This window comes from Ranitomeya variabilis, chromosome 5 (assembly GCF_051348905.1).
Source record: "Ranitomeya variabilis isolate aRanVar5 chromosome 5, aRanVar5.hap1, whole genome shotgun sequence".
In the NCBI taxonomy this organism is placed as follows: Eukaryota; Metazoa; Chordata; class Amphibia; order Anura; family Dendrobatidae; genus Ranitomeya; species Ranitomeya variabilis.
Genome location: NC_135236.1, coordinates 266,139,181 through 266,161,478, shown reverse-complemented (window position 1 = coordinate 266,161,478; position 22,298 = coordinate 266,139,181). Strand labels below are relative to the sequence as shown.

General features: G+C 43.8%; 1 protein-coding gene across 3 annotated transcripts in view; it reads right to left on the bottom strand.

Moving 5' to 3' along the window:
- The window catches only part of ZNF592 (zinc finger protein 592), a 91,657-nt gene that overhangs the window by 66,888 nt on the left and 2,471 nt on the right, over window positions 1-22,298 (bottom strand). For all 3 annotated transcript variants that reach the window (XM_077264223.1, XM_077264224.1, XM_077264225.1), the window contains exon 2: window positions 9,414-9,464. The gene's annotated coding sequence lies outside the window, so the exon portion shown is untranslated. The remainder of the gene's footprint in view (window positions 1-9,413; window positions 9,465-22,298) is intronic.

Sequence of the window (22,298 nt, the reverse complement as noted above, 5' to 3'; positions counted from 1 at the left end):
ACATATCGTGTACTGGGGAAAAAAATTAACCCCTTCCCGACCTGTGACGCCACATAGGCGTCATGAAAGTCGGTGCCAATCCGACCTGTGATGCCTATGTGGCTTATGGCAGAATCACGTTCCTGCGGGTCTGGTGACCGGGGTCACTAAAAGGTCACCCGACCCGCAGGTACAGGGGGACCTGTACTTGACCCCAGGGGGGGTGGCTTTGCCCCCCCTCCTGGGGCTACGATCGCTCCGGGTGACCTTTTTGTCACCCCCCCCCAGATCTGATTGGAGCTAGTGTCCATGTGACGCTATCCCTTCAATTAGATGTGGAGGGTCAGAGTTAAATATGGCTGCCATCACTCTGCAGCCTGATCCCTTCAGTGGGAGCTGCAGAGCGATGTCCCTTCTGCTGCTCTGCCGCCGCCTGCCATCCAGTACTCCCCTCTGCTGCCCTCCTCTCCCCCGCCATCCGATTCCACAACGACCTCCGCTCTCTTCCCCCTGCCCCCCTGATCACCCCACCTGCTGCCGGCTCCATCTCCATGTTGCATCTCCTCAGCCCACTCCTCCCCCCCGCACCTGAGAGCACCCCCCCCCCCGCCCCACGGATCTCCCCCCTGCCCCACGGATCTCCCCCCTGCCCCAGTGATCTCCCCCTCCCGTCCCAGTTTTCCCATTAGGGTTAGAGTTGGGCTAAAATGAGTTGGGCTAAAACTAAGGTTAGGGTTGGGGCTAGGGTTAGGTTTGTGGTTAGGGGTTTGTTAGGGTTAGGGGTGTGTTGGGGGGTTTCCACTGTTAAGGTACACCAGGGGCTCTCCAAACGTGACATGATGCCCGCAGACTATTCCATCAGTCTGTATTTCAAAACGTCACTACTTCCCTTCCGAGCCCCGACGTGTGCCCAAATAGTGGTCCCCCCCCCCAAAATATGTGGTACCATTGTACTCAGGACAAGCTGGACAACAACTTTTGGGGTCTAATTTCTCCTGTTACCTTTGTGAAAATAAAAAATAGCGCGCTAAAAAAATCATTTTTGAGGAAAAAAAATATTTTTTATTTTCACGGCTCTGCGTTATAAACTTCTGTGAAGCACTTGGGGGCATAAAGTGCTCACCGCACATCTAAATAAGTTCATTGGGAGGTCTAGTTTCCAAAATGGGGTCACTTGTGGGGGAGCTCCAATGTTTAGGCACACAGGGGCTCTCCTAACGTGACATGGTGTCCGCTAACAATTGGAGCTAATTTTCCATTCAAGAAGTCAAATGGCACGCCTCCCCTTCCAAGCTCTGCCGTGCGCCCAAACAGTGGTTTACCCCCACATATGGGATATCGGTGCACTCAGGACAAATTGGACAACAACTTTTGGCATCTACTTTCTCCTTTTATCCTTGGGAAAATAATAAAAATTGTTGCTAAAAGATCATTTTTGTGACCAAAAAGTTAAATGTTCAATTTTTCCTTCCATGTTGCTTCTATTGCTGTTAAACACCTGAAGGGTTAATAAACTTCCTGAATGTGGTTTTGAGAGGTGCAGTTTTTTGAATGGTGTCACTTTTGGGTATTTTCAGCCATATAGACCCCTCAAACTGACTTCAAATGTGAGATGGTCCCTAAAAAAATGGTTTTGTAAACTTTGTCGTAAAAATGAGAAATCGCTGGTCAACTTTTAACCCTTATCACCTTCTAACCCCAAAAAAATTTGTTTCCAAATTTGTGCTGCTGTAAAGTAGACATGTGGGAAATGTTATTTATTAACTATTTTGTGCCACACAACTCTCTGGTTTAACAGAATAAAAATTCAAAATTTGAAAATTGTGAAATTTTCAAAATTTTCTCCAAATTTCCGATTTTTTCACAAATAAACGTAAAAATTATTGAGCTAAATTTACCAGTAACATGAAGCCCAATATGTCACGAAAAAATCTCAGAATCAGTAGGATCCGTTGAAGTGTTCCTGAGTTACAATATTACCTCATAAAGGGACACTGGTCAGAATTACAAAAAATGGCCAGGTCATTACATAGTTACATAGTTATTAAGGTTGAAGGAAGACTGTAAGTCCATCTAGTTCAACCCATAGCCTAACCTAACATGCCCTAACATGTTGATCCAGAGGAAGGCAAAAAAAACCCATGTGGCAAAGAGTAACTCCACCATGGGGAAAAAAATTCCTTCCCGACTCCACATACGGCAATCAGACTAGATCCCTGGATCAACGCCTTATCAAGGAATCTAATATATATACCCTGTAACATTATACTTTTCCAGGAAGGCATCCAGTCCCCTCTTAAATTTAATTAATGAATCACTCATTACAACATCATACGGCAGAGAGTTCCATAGTCTCACTGCTCTTACAGTAAAGAATCCACGTCTGTTATTATGCTTAAACCTTCTTTCCTCCAGACGTAGAGGATGCCCCCTTGTCCCTGTCTCAGGTCTATGATTAAAAAGATCATCAGAAAGGTCTTTGTACTGTCCCCTCATATATTTATACATTAAAATAAGATCACCCCTTAGTCTTCGTTTTTCCAAATTAAATAGCCCCAAGTGTAATAACCTATCTTGGTATTGCAGACCCCCCAGTCCTCTAATAACCTTGGTCGCTCTTCTCTGCACCCGCTCCAGTTCAGCTATGTCTTTCTTATACACCGGAGACCAGAACTGTGCACAGTATTCTAAGTGTGGTCGAACTAGTGACTTGTATAGAGGTAAAATTATGTTCTCCTCATGAGCATCTATACCTCTTTTAATACATCCCATTATTTTATTTGCCTTTGTAGCAGCTGCCTGACACTGGCCACTGAATATGAGTTTGTCATCCACCCATATACCCAGGTCTTTTTCATTGACGGTTTTGCCCAGAGTTTTAGAATTAAGCACATAGTTATACATCTTATTACTTCTACCCAAGTGCATGACCTTACATTTATCCCCATTAAAGCTCATTTGCCATTTATCAGCCCAAGCTTCTAGTTTACATAAATCATCCTGTAATATAAAATTGTCCTCCCCTGTATTGATTACCCTGCAGAGTTTAGTGTCATCTGCAAATATTGAAATTCTACTCTGAATGCCCCCTACAAGGTCATTAATAAATATGTTAAAAAGAAGAGGGCCCAATACTGACCCCTGTGGTACCCCACTGCTAACCGCGACCCAGTCCGAGTGTGCTCCATTAATAACCACCCTTTGTTTCCTATCCCTGAGCCAGCTCTCAACCCACTTACACATATTTTCCCCTATCCCCATTACTCTCATTTTATGTAACAACCTTTTGTGTGGCACCGTATCAAAAGCTTTGGAAAAGTCCATATACACTACGTCCACTGGGTTCCCTTGGTCCAGTCCGGAACTTACCTCTTCATAGAAGCTGAAATTAAGGTCAAAATAGGCTGGGTCATGAAGGGGTTAAAGTGTGGTAAATTGCAAAAAATGTGCAATCCCACAGTTGTTTGTTTTTTGTTTTGATCTGCCATTATGATTCTCCAGGTCATTAGGAGTTCACAGACACCAAACATGTCTAGGTTCTTTTTTATCCAAGTGGTGAAAAAAATTCCCCCCCCCCCCAAAAAGAAACATTTTCCGATACCCGTAGCATCTCCATTTTCCGTGATCTCGGATTGGATGAGGGCTTATTTTTTGCGCGCCAAGCTGACGTTTTTAATTATATCATTTTGGTGCAGATACAATCTTTTGATCGCCCGTTACTGCATTTTAATGCAATGTTGTGGCGACAAAAAAAAAAAAAGTAATTCTGTCATTTTAACTTTTTTTCTCGCTATGTCGTTTAGCAATCAGGTTTATCTTTTTTTTTTTTTTATTGCTACATCGGGCAATACTGAACGCCAAATATGTGTAATTTTATTTATTGTTTTATTTTGAATGGGGTTAAAGGGGAGGGATTTAATTTTTTGTTTTTGTTTTAACTTTTGGTATGCTTCAATAGTCTCCATGGGAGACTAGAAGCTGCCATAACTCAATTGGCTCTGCTACATACAGGCAATGATCAGATCACCTGTATTGTAGCAGAATTGCTGATCTGTAATGAGCGCTGACCACGGGGCGGCGCTCACAGCAAACTGGCAGTGACAACCATGGAGGTGTCCAGGAGACCTCTGGTTGTCATGCCAACCCATCGGTGACCCGCGATCACGTGACCAGAGTCACCAATGGGCGGAGTCACCGATGAGCGGATTTCCGGTATGATTGCCGGAAGCGCATGTTAAATGCAGCTGTCATCTTTTGACAGTGGCATTTAACGGGTTAATAGCAGCGGGCGGATCACGATTCCACCTGTGGCTATTCCGGGCACATGTCAGCTGTTCAAAACAGCTGAGATGTGCCGAGAAAGATGTGGGCTCACTGCCGGAGCCCACATCAAAGGGAGGGTGTCCGGCATCAGCGTACATTTACGCCCGATGTCGGAAAGGGGTTAAAGAAGCTCTACTAACAAAGTTTTTATCCTCTTAATATATTGTAATAGTGATATTATATGGCACCATCTACTTACAATTGCTCATTTTGCCTTTCTACCCAGATAATTCTTCTCTTTTCTCTGCTCTATGCAGAAGCAGGAAGCCTCTTGTCCCTGCATTTATCATTCCCCTCTTCAACTCCTGACCCAGCTGCTCCATTACTTCCCCACTGCCAGGGACCTTAGCAGTGTCTTATGACTTATACAGAGAAAACTGACCTCCTGTTTCTACATGGAGCTTAGAAGGATTCAGCTAGTCAGCTTTTAATCACATGATGTCATAGACCTAATGGAAAAGAAGAATTAACTGGGTAGAAGAGCAAAATGAGCTATTGTAAGTACACAGCGCTATAAAATATGATGTCTGAAACATATAAATAGGATAAAATTTTGATAGGAGTGCATCTTTAACTGCTGCAGCTCTGCTAGTCCTCTCCGTGATGAGTTCCTATTTTGCAGACCTCCACATTCAAGAGTTGTGGCTATCTCCACCATCAATGAATATCAACTTACTGCCTACGTAAAATGTGGACAGAAAGCCATCAATTGTGGTGCTGGAGCCAACAAGAGCTCATGAATAACCGCAACTGCACAGCAAGGGCTTAGAGAAGAGCAGAGCTGCAGCAATAAATCAGCGTTTTCAGCAAAACTGCAACAAGAATCCCAATAAGCAACACACTGCTGTAATTAAGGGTTACTATCATTATATTATGCTGCCCTAGGACAGAACATAAACCTGGTGACAGTTTCCCTTCAAAATGACTGGCTCATTTAACATCTACCAGAGCCAACCCCTTCCCCATCTATGCAAGGACATAGAAGGAAGCTGGCTTAGATATTAAAATGAACAGGTCAGCTAGCCTTCTTCACACAAAGTACTAGTCACTTAGACACATGAAACCCCCTCCTGTGTCAATCAGAAGCAGGAAGTGGAACGGCCATGGCTAACATGGAAAGCTGGAGATCAAGGCGCTTTTCGAAGTATCTACTATATAATTGTCTAAGGGTCACTTCCGTCTTTCTGTCTGTCCTTCTGTCTGTCGGCAACTTCCGTCACGGTTATTCAGTCGCTGATTGGTCTCGCCAGCTTCCTGTCATGGCTGCCGCGACCAATCAGCGAAGGCCACAGTCCGATTAGTCCCTCCCTACTCGCCTGCAGTCAGTGCCCGCTCCATACTCCCCGCAGTCACCGCTCACACAAGGTTAATGCCAGCGGTAACGGACCGCGTTATGCCGCGGGTAACTCACTCCATTACCGCCGCTATTAACCCTGTGTGACCAAGTTTTTACTATTGACGCTGCCTATGCAGCGTCAATAGTAAAAGGATCTAATGTTAAAAATAATAAAACAAATATAAAATCATTATATACTCACCTTCCGCCGCTTTCCCGGTCCTCGCGACCCTCCGGTAACTGCTCCGTGCAAGCGGCAGGTTCCGGTACCAAGGATCGTGTGGGAGAAGGACCTGCCATGACGTCACGGTCATGTGACCGCGACGTCATCACAGGCCCTGCGCGAGAAGGACCTGCCATGACGTCACACTCTGGGACCGGAAGCTGCCATCTGTACCGCGCACAGGCGACAGAACTACAAGTATGGTGAGTATGTTAGAACTACAAGGGGCCCTCGGATCGGAAGGTGAGTATGTTTATTTTTTATTTTTTAACCTGCGACATACGTGGCTCTGTGCTGTATACTAAGTGGCTGGGCTACATACTACGTGGCTGGGCTACATACTACGTGGCTGGGCTACATACTACGTGGCTGGGCTACATACTACGTGGCTGGGCTACATACTACGTGGCTGGGCTACATACTACGTGGCTGGGCTATATACTACGTGGCTGGGCTATATACTACGTGGCTGGGCTATATACTACGTGGCTGGGCTATATACTACGTGGCTGGGCTATATACTATGTGGGCATGCATATTCTAGAATATCCGATGCGTTAGAATCGGGCCACTATCTAGTATTAGTTATAAAACTCTCCATTTTAAAACCACTAAGAGCTAACTATCACTATACGAGTGGTCGTAACCAGGGATATCTAAGCTACTGCAATGCCCTGCACATGAGGTAAACTACATAACAAATCAGAAGAACTATACTACATTTCTAATTGGAGGTATTTGATAACATTATTACACCTACTACATATTGGGATAGGATCTTGGAGATGGGAATACCCCTTTTAATCAGGGCTGTGTCGTCGATAAGCCAAACCTCCAACTCCTCAATTTCTCTGATTCCCGACTACTGAGCATGTGCATGAAGTGCAGCAGATTCATCTCAACCAAAAGCCGAGATCCATAGATCAGGAACAGAACAGACATTTATAGGACATTTTATAACTTTCCCAAATTCTTCTGAAAACATTTACAGCACATCCTGCATTGTACTACTGTACCCAATTTATTATATATTTTAGGAGTCGGTCCATTTTATACCGACAGGCTCCGACTCCACAGCACTGCCTTTAATGAGCCATCATTTACGATAATTGTGTTAATAGATTGAGCGATTGAAGGATGTATCCAAAAATGTTTGCACATCGCATGAAATCGTTTATGTGCTGAGAATAATTACACTTCAGATTATCTGCTTGTGCGAACATTGTGCACCATGTTTGATGTAACAATGGCTATTCAATCATTTCATTCATAATTCTCATGCTATATAGACACTTGTCTGACATTGTTTGCTGGTCATGAGTTACAATCGCATCAATAATACAATAATGTTATACAGTGTACATGATTGTGGGAGAAATGCTATATACTGAAAGGTCTATTATACCGGACTGTTGTGAGGCTGTGTGATATAACAGAGTTATATAGTGTACACGATTGTGGGTGGTATGCTATATACTGTAAGGTGTATTATACCGGACTGCTGTGAGGCTGTGAGACATAATAGTGTTATACAATGTACACGATTGTGGGAGGTATGCTATATACCGCAAGGTGTATTATACCGGACTGTTGTAAGGCTGTGTGACATAAGTGTTATATAGTGTAGATAATTGTGGGAGGTATGCTATATACTGTAATGTGTATTATACCGGACTGATGTGAGGCTGTGTGATATAATAGTTATATAGTGTACATGATTGTGGGAGGTATGCTATATACTGTAAGGTGTATTATACCGGACTGTTGTAAGGCTGTGTGACATAAGTGTTATATAGTGTAGATAATTGTGGGAGGTATGCTATATACTGTAATGTGTATTATACCGGACTGATGTGAGGCTGTGTGATATAATAGTTATATAGTGTACATGATTGTGGGAGGTATGCTATATACTGTAATGTGTATTATACCAGACTGTTGTGAGGCTGTGTGATATAATGGAGTTATATAGTGTACATGATTGTGGGTGGTATGCTATATACTGTAAAGTGTATTATACCGGACTGCTGTGAGGCTGTGAGACATAATAGTGTTATACAATGTACACGATTGTGGGAGGTATGCTATATACTGTAAGGTGTATTATACCGGACTATTGTAAGGCTGTGTGACATAAGTGTTATATAGTGTAGATAATTGTGGGAGGTATGCTATATACTGTAAGGTATATTATACTGGACTGATGTGAGGCTGTGTGATATAATAGTTATATAGTGTACATGATTGTGGGTGGTATGCTATATACTGTAAGGTGTCTTATACCGGACTGATGTGAGGCTGTGTGATATAATGGAGTTATATAGTGTACACGATTGTGGGTGGTATGCTATATACTGTAAGGTGTATTATACCGGACGTTTGTGAGGCTGTGTGACATAATAGTCATATACTTTACAGGATTGTGGGGGATATGCTATATAATGGAAGGTGCGCTATATATAATGGTAGGCGTGTTATATATGACTTGTGGGGCTATGTGACAAAAGTGTTGCATAGTGTACATGATTTTTGGAAATACGGTATATAATGGAAGGTGTGTTATCCATAACTTGTGGGGCTGTGTGATATTATGGCAGTGTTATAATTCACATGATTGTGGGGCAGTGCACTATACAGTATAATGATGCAAGCTGTGTTATACCCTGTTTTGGGGCGATATAATAATGGTGTACCTTATAAAACATTCAGCCCTACAACAATGCAGTTATAGCAGGTATAATATATGTTGGGTTGTACATGAATGACAAGCAGGGCTGAGTACAGGGTGCTGGTCAGATGTGTCCTTCTCTCGCAGACATTCAGGTAGTGCATAGTCCCTCTTTACTACAACTTATAGTCCCCAATGGAGCGAGCCTGGCTCGGTCCATCATGTTCTACTAGATGACTAGATGAGACCAGGGCCCACGGCTGTTTTACCAGGTTCATTAACATATGACCACACAGCGGGAATGCTCTTGTAGCACGGCTACTAGCAAACATTACACGGCAAACAGGAGCAGCAGAGACCACCACATGACAAGTACAACCTCCGGTGGCACAGCCCCGACAAGCAACACACCCACCTCATGGCTCTTCACCATTGATCCCAATATTAGCTCTGCCCAAAGAGGGTGGGAGAGGGATAATAAAAATGTTGATATTCACCAAAATCAATATTGTGGGAACTAAAACAACAGCCATACTGGATAGGCTACAGCAGTTCTGCGACAATGTTAGATTACTCACAGCAGATAAATGTGTATACCCACACCAATCGTCGTTACCCAAGAAATGATCTGATCACCTAAGAACTAACATTTATCACCAAAGTCTTATGGCCATAAATATAGAAATATTAGTCCGGCTATGGAGAACTCATGGACTGAATCTAACAAGATCACACAGTAATCCACCGGAAGCATTTCTTCTAACACCGTTCCTGCAATTTCTAGTTGCACACAAAAGAATTAGTCATTTCCTATTTAAGACTTCCATGGAAGTTACAGACGTGGTTAATTATTCACACCGAGCGAATGAAAACTGGAGACTTACCTGGTAGTGCTAATGCATGGCTCCACTTAATGTAGATGCCGCACACAAACCCTGGAAGACACAAACCCAGAAGAAAAACAGTGAGGGCTATGGAAGGCAATCGTATAACGCACTGCACACAGTGATCACTGTAGGAGGCCATATACCGAAGATACACAAATAAGCATCTAACTGACTGTTATTCCTCTTTACCTCCCTAAATGTGTACACTATACTAAATGCGCAACTGTGCCCAAAAAGGGGGAAAGTGGTCCACCATCGTTTATCTACCTGGAAAACAAAATGATGAGGCATGCTGAAATCCAACATGCCTGACCATTCTTTCCCCAAGACACTTACCATTCAGGGAAAGCCATGGCACATCCATACACAGTAGATGGTCAAGGCTTCAGCTGACTTTCCTTTAGGCTATGTGCACACGTTGTGGATTTTGCAGCTTTCCATGAGTTTACAGTACCATGTAAACCTATGGAAAACGCAATTCGCAGTGCCCATGCTGCAGAAAAAAAACGCGCGGAAACGCTGCGGTTTACATTCCGCAGCATGTCAATTCTTTGTGCGGATTCCGCAGCGGTTTACACCTGCTCCATAATAGGAATCCGCACAAATTCAGCATAAAAAACGCGGTAAATCTGCAGGTAAAACTCAGTGCCTTTTACCTGCGGAGTTATGAAATCCGCTGCGGAAAAATCCGCAGCCCTCAAAAATATGTGTGCACATACCCTTAATGTGTATGGTCACTGTAAGTGGAACCTGTCAGCATACTTTTATCTATAAAAAGTAGTGGTATAGCAGACTCGGAGTCTGACCCCCAATAAAACAATACTAGATATAAGAAACCTACCACAGAAACTGTATTCAAATCAGGCTGGAAGTGCAATGGGGGTGTGCCAATGCAATAGGAAGAAGCAGTAGAAGCGCCTTGACACGCCCCCTGCACACCATGCCAGATTTGCATATGGCTTCTTCTCTTGACTGGTATATCAAGGCTCTAGGAAAAAAAAAAAAAAAAAAGTGTATCAGGTTTATGAGGGGGAACTAGTGTCTGTACAGTTGTGTCTACTGTCATGTCCCCCCAAAAAATTGATAATAGGCTCACTTTAAAAATGCAACCTTGACCTAAACAGAAGATTTGATTTCAGCAAACTTACACTATACCATCACTTCATAGAGTCATATAAACTACAGAACAAAATGTACTTGTGCTGCTATAGTTCCTGGACATTTCTTTTAAGTACGGTATGTAATCTTTGAAACTGCATTTCACGGTAAAATACTCAGGGTTAAAACACGGCGGCCAGTGTCTGATTCATGCTGCACTGTAGAAAAAGGGCACGGACCACACATGCAAAAATCATATATCGATCTGTTGCCACTAGGCAAAAATTTACAAAACTGAACATGAGATTGTTAGTTTAAAGGGACTGTCAGCACAGGATGATTGTTCAAATCAAGTACAGGCGCTCGGTGCTCCATGGCGGAGTCTTTTATTTATATCCACCTTCCCAACTGCTAGGTTTCCATCTATCTCCACTCTCCCCCCTTATTTGATTGACAACTCTGGTTTCACAGAGCCAGGGAAGGGTGTTGTAGATAGATGGAAACCAAGCAGCTGGGAAAGTGTATATAAATAATTTTCTCAGCCATGGAGCACCGAGCACCTGTGCTTGGTTTGAACAGTCATTCTCTGCTCACAGAGTCCCTTTAACCCCTTCATGACCCAGCCTATTTTGGCCTTAATGACCTTGCCGTTTTTTGCAATTCTGACCAGTGTCCCTTTATGAGGTAATAACTCAGGAACGCTTCAACGGATCCTAGCGATTCTGAGATTGTTTTTTCATGACATATTGGGCTTCATGTTAGTGGTAAATTTAGGTCGATAATTTCTGAGTTTATTTGTGAAAAAAACAGAAATTTGGTGAAAATTTTGAAAATTTTGCAATTTTCACATTTTTAATTTTTTTTCTGTTAAACCAGAGTTATGTGACACAAAATAGTTAATAAATAACATTTCCCACATGTCTACTTTACATCAGCACAATTTTGGAAACAAATTTTTTTTTTTGCTAGGAAATTATAAGGGTTAAAATTTGACCAGTGATTTCTCATTTTTACAACAAAATTTACAAAACCATTTTTTTTAGGGACCACCTCACATTTGAAGTCATTTTGAGGGTTCTATATGGCTGAAAATACCCAAAAGTGACACCATTCTAAAAACTGCACCCCTCAAGGTGCTCAAAACCACATTCAAGAAGTTTATTAACCCTTCAGGTGTTTCTCAGCAGCAGAAGCAACATGGAAGTAAAAAATGAACATTTAACTTTTTAGTCACAAAAATGATATTTTAGCAACAATTTTTTTATTTTCCCAAGGGTAAAAGGAGAAACTGGACCACGAACGTTGTTGTCCAATTTGTCCTGAGTACGCTGATACCTCATATGTGGGGGTAAACCACTGTTTGGGCGCACGGCAGGGCTCGGAAGGGAAGGAGCGCCATTTGACTTTTTGAATGAAAAATTGGCTCCAATCTTTAGCGGACACCATGTCGCGTTTGGAGAGCCCCCGTGTGCCTAAACATTGGAGCTTCCCCACAAGTGACCCCATTTTGGAAACTAGACCCCCCAAGGAACTTATGTAGAAGCATAGTGAGCACTTTAAACCCCCAGGTGCTTCACAAATTGGTCCATAAAAATGAAAAAGTACTTTTTTTTCACAAAAAAATTATTTTAGCCTCAATTTTTTCATTTTCACATGGGCAACAGGATAAAATGGATCCTAAAATTTGTTGGGCAATTTCTCCTGAGTACACCGATACCTCACATGTGGGGGTAAACCACTGTTTGGGCACATGGCAAGGCTCGGAAGGGAAGGAGCGCCATTTCACTTTTTGAATGAAAAATTATCTCCATCGTTAGTGGACACCATGTCGCGTTTGGAAAGCCCCTGTGTGCCTAAACATTGGAGCTCCCCCACAAGTGACCCCATTTTGGAAACTAGACCTCCCAAGGAACTAATCTAGATGTGTGGTGAGCACTTTGAACCCCCAAGTACTTCACAGAAGTTTATACCGCAGAGCCGTGAAAATAAAAAATAATTTTTCTTTCCTCAAAAATGATTTTTAGCCCAGAATTTTTTATTTTCCCAAGGGTAACAGGAGAAATTGGACCCCAAATGTTGTTGTCCAGTTTGTCCTGAGTACAATGATACCCCATATGTGGGGGTAAACCACTGTTTGGGCGCACGGCAGGGCTCGGAAGGGAAGGCACGCCATTTGGCTTTTTGAATGGAAGATTAGCTCCAATCATTAGCGGACACCATGTCGCGTTTGGAGAGCCCCTGTGTGCCTAAACATTGGAGCTCCCCCACAAGTGACCCCATTTTGGAAACTAGACCTCCCAAGGAACTAATCTAGATGTGTGGTGAGTACTTTGAACCCCCAAGTGCTTCACAGAAGTTTATAACGCAGAGCCATGAAAATAAAAAATAATTTTTCTTTTCTCAAAAATGATATTTTAGCCCACAATTTTTTATTTTCCCAAGGGTAACAGGAGAAATTGGACCCCAAAAGTTGTTGTCCAGTTTCTCCTGAGTACGCTGATACCCAATATGTGGGGGTAAACCACTGTTTGGGCACAAGTCGGGGCTCGGAAGGGAGGTAGTGATGTATTGAAATGCATGCTTTGATGGAGAGGTCTGCATCCGTCACATTCCATTTGCAGAGCCCCTGATGTGCCTAAACAGTAGAAACCCCCCACAAGTGACCCCATTTTGGAAACTAGACCCCCCAAGAAACTTATCTAGATATGTGGTGAGCACTTTGAACCCCCAAGTGCTTCACAGAAGTTTACAACGCAGAGCCGTGAAAATAAAAAATCATTTTTCTTTCCTTAAAAATGATGTTTTAGCAAGCAATTTTTTATTTTCACAAGGGTAACAGGAGAAATTGGACCCCAATAGTTGTTGCCCAGTTTGTCCTGAGTACACTGATACCCCATATGTGGGGGTAAACCACTGTTTGGGCACAAGTCGGGGCTCGGAAGGGAGGTAGTGACGTTTTGAAATGCAGGCTTTGATGGAGTGGTCTGCGTGCGTCACATTCCATTTCCAGAGCCCCTGATGTGCCTAAACAGTAGAAACCCCCACAAGTGACCCCATTTTGGAAACTAGACCCCCCCAAGGAACTTATCTAGATGTATAGTGAGCACTTTGAACCCCCAAGTGCTTCACAGAAGTTTATAACGCAGAGCCGTGAAAATAAAAAATCATTTTTCATTCCTCTAAAATTATGTTTTAGCAAGCAATGTTTTATTTTTGCAAGGGTAACAGGAGAAATTGGACCCCAATAATTGTTGCCCAGTTTGTCCTGAGTATGCTGGTACCCCATATGTGGGGGTAAACCACTGTTTGGGCACACGTCGGGGCTCGGAAGGGAGGGAGCACCATTTGACTTTTTGAACGCAAGATTGGCTGGAATCAATGGTGGCGCCACGTTGCGTTTGGAGACCCCTGATGTGCCTAAACAGTGGAAACCCCTCAATTCTAACTCCAACACTAACCCCAACACACCCCTAACCCTAATCCCAACCCTAACCCCAACACACCCCTAACCCTAATCCCAACTCTAGCCATAACCCTAATCACAACCCAACCCCAACACACCCCTAACCACAACCCTAACCCTAATCCCAACCCTAACCCCAACCCTAACCCCAACACACCCCTAACCACAAGCCTATTCTTAATCCTATTTCCAACCCTAGCCCTAATTCCAACCCTAACTCTAATTCCAACCCTAACCCTAAGGCTATGTGCCCACGTTGCGGATTCGTGTGAGATTTTTCCGCACCATTTTTGAAAAATCCGCAGGTAAAAGGCACTGCGTTTTACCTGCGGATTTACCACGGATTTCCAGTGTTTTTTATGCGGATTTCACCTACGGATTCCTATTGAGGAACAGCTGTAAAACGCTGCGAAATCCGCACAAAGAATTGACATGCTGCGGAAAATACAGCGCAGCATTTCCGTGCGGTATTTTCCGCACCATGGGCACAGCGGATTTTGTTTTCCATAGGTTTACATGGTACTGTAAACCTGATGGAACACTGCTATGAATCCGCAGCGGCCAATCCGCTGCGGATCCGCAGCCAAATCCACACCGTGTGCACATAGCCTAATTCTAACGCTAACCCTACCCCTAACCCTAGTTCTAACCCTAGTGGGAAAAAAAAATATTTTCTTTATTTTATTATTGTCCCTACCTATGGGGGTGATAAAGGGGGGGGGGGGGTCATTTACTATTTTTTTATTTTGATCACTGTGATAAGTTTACCACAGTGATCAAAATGTACATGGAACGCATCTGCCGGCCGGCAGATTCGGCGGGCGCACTGCGCATGCGCCCGCCATTTTGGAAGATGGCGGCGCCCAGGGAGAAGACGGACCGACTTCGGGAGGCTCGGTAAGTATGAGGGGGTGGTGGATCGGAGCACAGGATGGGGGGATCGGAGGACGGGGGGAGCGGACAGGAGCACGGGGGAGCGGACAGGGGGACGGAGGGGGGTACCGGACAGAACGGAGGACTGGGGAGGAGATCGGGGGCGGTGGGGGGGGCAGAACATGATTTCCAGCCATGGCAGATGCTATTGCAGCATCGGCCATGGCTGGATTGCAATATTTCACCATTTTCATAGGTGAAATATTGCAAATTGCTCTGATTGGCTGTTGCACTTTCAACAGCCATTCAGAGCGATCGTAGGCCCGTGGGGGCAAAGCCACCCCCCCTGGGCTGAAGTACAACTCCCCCTCTCCCTGCAGATCGGGTGAAATAGGAGTTAACCCTTTCACCCGATCTGCAGGGACGCGATCATTCCATGACGCCACATAGGCGTCATGGGTCGGATTGGCACCGACTTTCATGACGCCTACGTGGCGTCAAAGGTCGGGAAGGGGTTAACATTCTAATCAGACTATATCATGGCAAACCTCTCAGGGGGTCCCTACCTTTTCATAGCCTTAAAGGTGTGGTGTTGTGCGATAATCACTGTCGCAGCAGCAGTGCATCAGCAGGGCCCCTCACAGCGTCCATGCTTCAAAGCTGAGGCCCCATGATTCCCGGCCATACTGCCCCACAGGCACAAAACCACAGCAACAATGGCCGCCACACAGCACCAACACCAAGTGAAAGGAGGAGAGAAAAAAAAAAAAACCTCACCATCCACAAACTCTCAGACTGAACTGAAAGCAAAACTAGGCGGAACCCCTCTTGGTGTTTCCTGCTAATTAAAAATGCCTGTGCCAAATGGGAGGCGTGCCGCACCTTTAAGGGCTCCTACTCACTTGCGAGCAACTCGGATGAGTCTTGCATGTTTAAAACCAGATTGGAGCGTGCGGCCGCATAGAAATACATGCATCCGCATGCTCCGCTCCTCTGTACCAGGTGCATTGCCGTGCGAGACTCATCCGAGTCTCGAGCAAGTGAGTAGGAGCCCTAAGACTATATATAGTTAGGGACTCACTGACAGGTTCGCTGTGACGTGGCAGTGGGCTTCATACAGTCTGATCTGAATGTTAAACTAAGAGCCTCATGTTCAGATTTGGAAATTTTTGCCTAGCGCCATTAGATCAATATATGATTTTTGGATGAGCGGTCCAAGATTACAAATGAACCCCTACGGATTAGGGACAGCTTTCCAATCGCTGAGGGTCCGACTGCTGAAACATCCACCGATACAGAGAATGGGTCTCTGAAGGGCCCTGTCAGAATGGAGCAGAGGATGAGCATGCACGTCTTCTCTCCATTCACACGCAATGAGACCCCCGAAGAAAGCGGAGCACTGCCCTTAGCTATCTTCGGTCCCCTTGTTGAGAATGAACGGAAAGTTCATGTGCCTGCTCGGCCTCAACTCCACTCTTCAGAGCCCCATTTTTGGGATTAGTGAGGGTCTGAGCAGCTAGACCCCAGCGTTCAGGAAGTTATTCCCTGTAAAAAAGAATACTGTCCATCCAAGTAAAAGTTGGAATCTAGTTGTCTGGACAGTAACTGTAAAAAGTTGAGCATGCATGGTGCCGCTCTGTTCAACTGTGAAAGCCTGCTAACATACATGTTTGGGCATTCAGTTAAATGTTCAGGTTATTTCTGAGGTGTCCGGGGGCAAGCAGGTGTTGGACTAGCCTCATCAGACATTACATGTGATGTATAGTGACAGATCCACAAGGGTATGTTCCCAAGGTCAGTAAACGCTGCGGGTTGGACGCTGCGTACATCAGCAGCGTCAAACCCACAGCGTCATGATGTTACAGCATAGTGGATGGGATTTCAATAAATCCTATGCCCACAATGTGTGCACGGACGCCTCCGACTTACCTGCGGAGACGGACATGAGGCACCTCTTTCCAGACCTCAGCATGTCAATTTATGTAGGGGAGACTATTACCCATTCACTATCATTAGATGCAATAAAACCGCATTATCTTTATAGTCACATGCGTATTAAATGCGGAAATGCAGCTTACTACGCATATGTACTAATTTAAATAAAGGTGTACCTTGTTTCTGCCAGAAGTACACCTACACTGCAGTTCTCGCGATGAGATGAGCTGACCGCGAGAACTGCCATGCACGTGACCACCGGGGATAACTCCGGTGATCATCTTCAAGCTCCGCTGTGTCTGGATGTCAGGCTGAATGGTGGCATAATGCCACCGTTCAGCCAAAGGCATCCAGATGTAGAAGAGCTGGACTCGTTGTGAGACAGTCTGTATATCTTCTCGGCAGACAGGTAAGGATATTGTTGCTTTTTTATTTTAATTCTCTTACAGGAGAACAAGGACGTCGGTGGAATAAGTGATGCAGAAAGTATGGTTTAATTAAGAATAATAAAGGAGAATTAATGCAAAGTGACATGACAGAAATCAAAATGTGTATTTTTACCACCTAAATGTCTCTAACTTCTGAACAGATTACTACAGCCGTCAGACTCTAAGGGTACTGTCACACTCTGCAACTTTCCAACGATCACGACCAGCAATACGACCTGGCCGTGATCGTTGGAAAGTCGTTGTGTGGTCGCTGGGGAGCTGTCACACAGACCGCTCTCCAGCGACCAACAATGCCGAAGGCCCCAGGTAACCAGGGTAAACATCGGGTTACTAAGCGCAGGGCCGCGCTTAGTAACCCGATGTTTACCCTGGTTACCATCGTAAAAGTAAAAAAACAAACAAACAGTACATACTCACATTCCGGTGTCCGTCAGGTCCCTTGCCGTCTGCTTCCCGCTCTGACTGAGTGCCGCCGTAAAGTGAAAGCAGATCACAGCGGTGACGTCACCGCTGTGCTCTGCTCTTACATTCCGGCCGGCAGTCAGTCAGAGCGGGAAGCAGACGGACACCGGAATGTGAGTATGTACTGTTTGGGTTTTTTTACTTTTACGATGGTAACCAGGGTAAACATCGGGTTACTAAGCGGGGCCCTGCGCTTAGTAACCCGATGTTTACCCTGGTTACAAGCGAACGCATCGTTGGATCGGTGTCACACACACCGATCCAACGATGACAGCGGGAGATCCAGCGACGAAAGAAAGTTCCAAACGATCTGCTACGACGTACGATTCTCAGCAGGGTCCCTGATCGCTGCTGCGTGTCAGATACAGCGATATCGTATGGATATCGCTGGAACGTCACGGATCGTACCGTCGTAGCGACAAAAGTGCCACTGTGAGACAGTACCCTAAGGCCACTATTTGGTCATGAATTGCCATGGCAAACATCAGGACCACAAAATCATGATCTGAGGGCACCAATTTGGTTAAAGAGGAAGCCCTCACACTCTTTTAACCATTTATAATGATGTAGTCACTATTGACAGCAGCATCTAAGGGGTTAAACAGATTTGGATGGTGCAAACACTGATCATGGCTGATACAGCAAGTTGTCAGCTATAGTGTACAGCCGACAGCTGCTGGATTGTCACATGTATGGGGAGGCTATTCTCTTATATCTCAGGTCAGTTAAAAGACGTATTGGCTGTCATTAAGGGGTTAAAGGACTTTATTGTCGCTGTGTCCTTATTTACCATATAACCAAAGGCATCCAGATGTAGAAGAGCTGGACTCGTCGTGAGACAGTCTGTATATCTTCTCGGCAGACAGGCAAGGATATTGTTGCTTTTTTATTTTAATTCTCTTACAGGAGAACAAGGACGTCGGTGGAATAAGTGATGCAGAAAGTATGGTTTAATTAAGAATAATAAAGGAGTCTGTGTCATTATTTCAATTAAAGGACTTTATTGTCGCTGTGTCTTTATTTACCATATAACTATATGATTAGTAATAGATGTCTTACAGATGCCTCTCCATTACCAAGCCGTGGGCTTGATGTCACCCCGACAATACAAAGGTGACATCAACCCCACAAATATTACCCCACCTTCCACCGCTACAGGGCAAGTGGGAAGAGCCGGGTAAACTGCCACAATTGGCACATCTTTGAATGTGCAAATTGTGGGGCGGCTGCAGGCTGCTATTTTTAGGCTAGTGAGGGCCAAAATCCATTGGCCTCGACAGCCTGTGAATACTAGGCCACAGCTGTCTGCTTTATCCTTGGCTGGTTAACAAAAATAGGGGGACCCCACTCTATTTTGTTTGGTTTTTTTAGAGGCGATCCCACTATTTCTGCAATCCATCAAAGGTAAGCAGACTGCTGTGGCCTGGTATTATCAGGCTGGTAAAGTTCATGGATATTGGATCCTTACCAGCCTGAAATACCAGTCCCAGTAGTCTGCTTTACTCTGGCTGGTTGACAAATATAGGGGGATCACATTTATTTTTTCTTTTTTAATTATTATTTAATAAAAAGGAGGGGACATCTCTCTGTGCTTTCCTCCACTTCCTGTGCCATATATGTCTAGCTGTGTCAAAAGATTTACCATTATTTACTGTAAATTAGTACAAAAGGAATAGTAAGCTGCGTTACCGCACTTAATATGCATGTGACTAGGAAGATAATGCGGTTTTACCGCATCCAACGATAGTGTATGGATAATTTAAGCAGCGGAGACTGAGCGTCTCCGTTACATAAATTGACATGCTGCGGTCTGGAAAAACGTGCCACATGTCCATCTCTGCGGGTGAGCTGCGGGCACTGGTGCACACATAGTGGGCATGGGATTTCTTGAAATCCCATCAACTATGCTGTAACAGCTGGAGGCTGCGGGTTGGACGCTGCAGATGTACACAGCGTACAACCCGCAGCGTTTACTGACCATGGGAACATACCCCAATATATCTGCAAACAGAAAATCACTTTTTTTCCCTTCCCAAAAGCCAACTTTCAATTAGCTTTATTTCAAGTGATAAAAAAAATGCAAGCAATGAAAAAACGCATCAAACACTCATCAAAAACGCATGCTGAAAAAACGCCATTCCTGACCATGGAAACATACTTCAAGAAGTAAAAGACTGTGTGCAATGAGTAAAGAGCTGATGAAGAACAGGATGTGCCGGTATCCAGGAGCAGGAATGGATGTACCGTATGTTCCTTTTATGCTACCATATTTGTTCTTAAAGGGAACCTGTCACATAGTTCATGATGTCCTATCACTAAATAAAAAGGCCTACATCTCGGGAACCGTATGGTGGATTGAAAAAAATGGCATACGCTCTGTAAATAGAACCTGTCATATTGTAAATTGTGGGAGACCCAAGAACTAAAACCACCTTAGATACAGAAAACACCAGAAAGTTTTGAGGCTTAGGGAGTCATTTAAATGAGCCTTTATTTCTAGAAATGGCAAAAAAATTACTACAGAATGTAAATAAAAAAATTTTTTGGTCAATATAATATAAAAGTTATATAAACATGTATATATGAAATCACCGCAGGAACAAGATAAAAATGCCCCTATACAGTTGTACCCCAAGTATATGCATAAAATATAAAAAACTATTATATTTTCATTTGATAACGCTGTGTGCGTAATAAAGTGCAAAAAAAATTTTAAAAAAAAGTTTTTTAAAAGGTGCAAAAGAAAAATAATTACAACTTCTTATTTGTGAAAAAATCAAGCCATAATACCATGAGAATGTGCAAAGTACGCAATAGCAGCTGTAAACAAAACCAAATCGTGTGCAAGGGAAATTCTAAAAAAGGTGCACTATATCAGAATTGATTAGCACCACGTATCTTAAAAAGTGCTTTCGTGCCTAGTGCTTGAATCAAAAATAATAAGACAAATGTCCACACACAGCGGTATATAAAACGTTATATAAAAGTCATGCCATAATACCATAAGAATGTGCAAAGTACGCAGTAGCAGCAATAAGCAAAACCAAATCGTGTGCAGAGAAACTTCTAAAAAGGTGCACTATATCAAGATGATTAACACCACATGTAAAGAGGTGCTTCCGTGCCTGGTGCCAGAATCAAAATGACAGGACAAATGTCCACACACAGCGGTATAATGCTGCAACAATAGCGCTCTTGCAAATACCTGGGGGTGTGTAGGGTCCTGAACCTGCGGGCGCCCGACGCGCGTTTCGGATATTTCCTTCGTCAGGGGGTGCTAGGAAATCATTATGGGCTGTTTTTATAGTGTGCGCTACCAAACGCTGAAGCCCAAGTGTTATCGGCGCGTGCGCGGTCAGGAGGTCCGCCACTTCCGGTCTCCACGTCACATGGCCGGCCGCACAGGGACGGAGTACCCGGCGTAACCTAGAAACCATGGACGCAGAGTACCGGAACTCACAGACACAGACCGCGCATGCGCACCACCGGGATCCCAGCGTGGGAAGAAAAATACACCGATAGTACGATTCTAATAGAGCACATAGCACTCGCTATTGCTATTTAGTTTTCTGTATATGACTGCGGGGACACAGGAGAATGAAAAAACTGAAAAAGAAAGGAAAGGCGGAGAAAAACGGGGGAGGAAATACTATATGCAATATAAGTCTATATCCTATATTAGGGATTATAAACTTAAAGTCTGCGTATATTATGCATAAGCAAATATATATATATTTTTAATATGACATATGTCTCAATTAATGTTCTAATAACACCCATCTTTCTGCATAAAACTATTTGGGAGGGAAAGGGGGAGAATATAAGAAAAAAGAATCTATGTCGTATCCACTGCAACTATACACAGTATATTGGATTATGTGCTAAAAATATGTATATATAAATATACGTATACATACATATATATAGATGTAATTTATACATGTAGATTGAAAAAAATGGCATACGCTCTGTAAATAGAACCTGTCATATTGTAAATTGTATCTGACCTGCAGACAGGATGCTATAGAGCAGGAGCGGAGCAGATCTGTGGGAAAAGTTTAGGTAAAACTTGCATTTTATTCACTGAAATCCCTGGTGTATGTGTGCATGGTTCCAGTGGGCGGTTCTACTCAGTGACTGACAGTCTGCCCTGTACGACTGAGCCTGTAGACATAGCTGTCTATCAATCACAGAGTAGGACGACCCAGTGGCCTCCAGGACCCATACAGACACCAGGGATCTCAATTAAGTTAATAAGATACAGGTTGCAGTGACACTTTTCAACATGCTTAAACATCATTCTGCTGTGCTCCTCCTCTACACAGGTCAGACTGCAGGTATGTCATAATGTAAAGTTCCTTATGATTTGGAGCATATGATTCCAATGGGTGGTCCAAATCTATGATCGACAGCTTTATCTTCTACATGGACATGCAGGATCAGTGAGAGCAGGGATTTACATTAGTACATGACAAGTTATAATCTTTTCCGACAAACATAAATGCTTATGTGTTTAGCTTCAACACGCTGCCGGCATTCATGATGTGACAGGTCCCCTATAAAGCACCACTCCAGCAGTTTTCTTCTATTTCAGCACTTGAG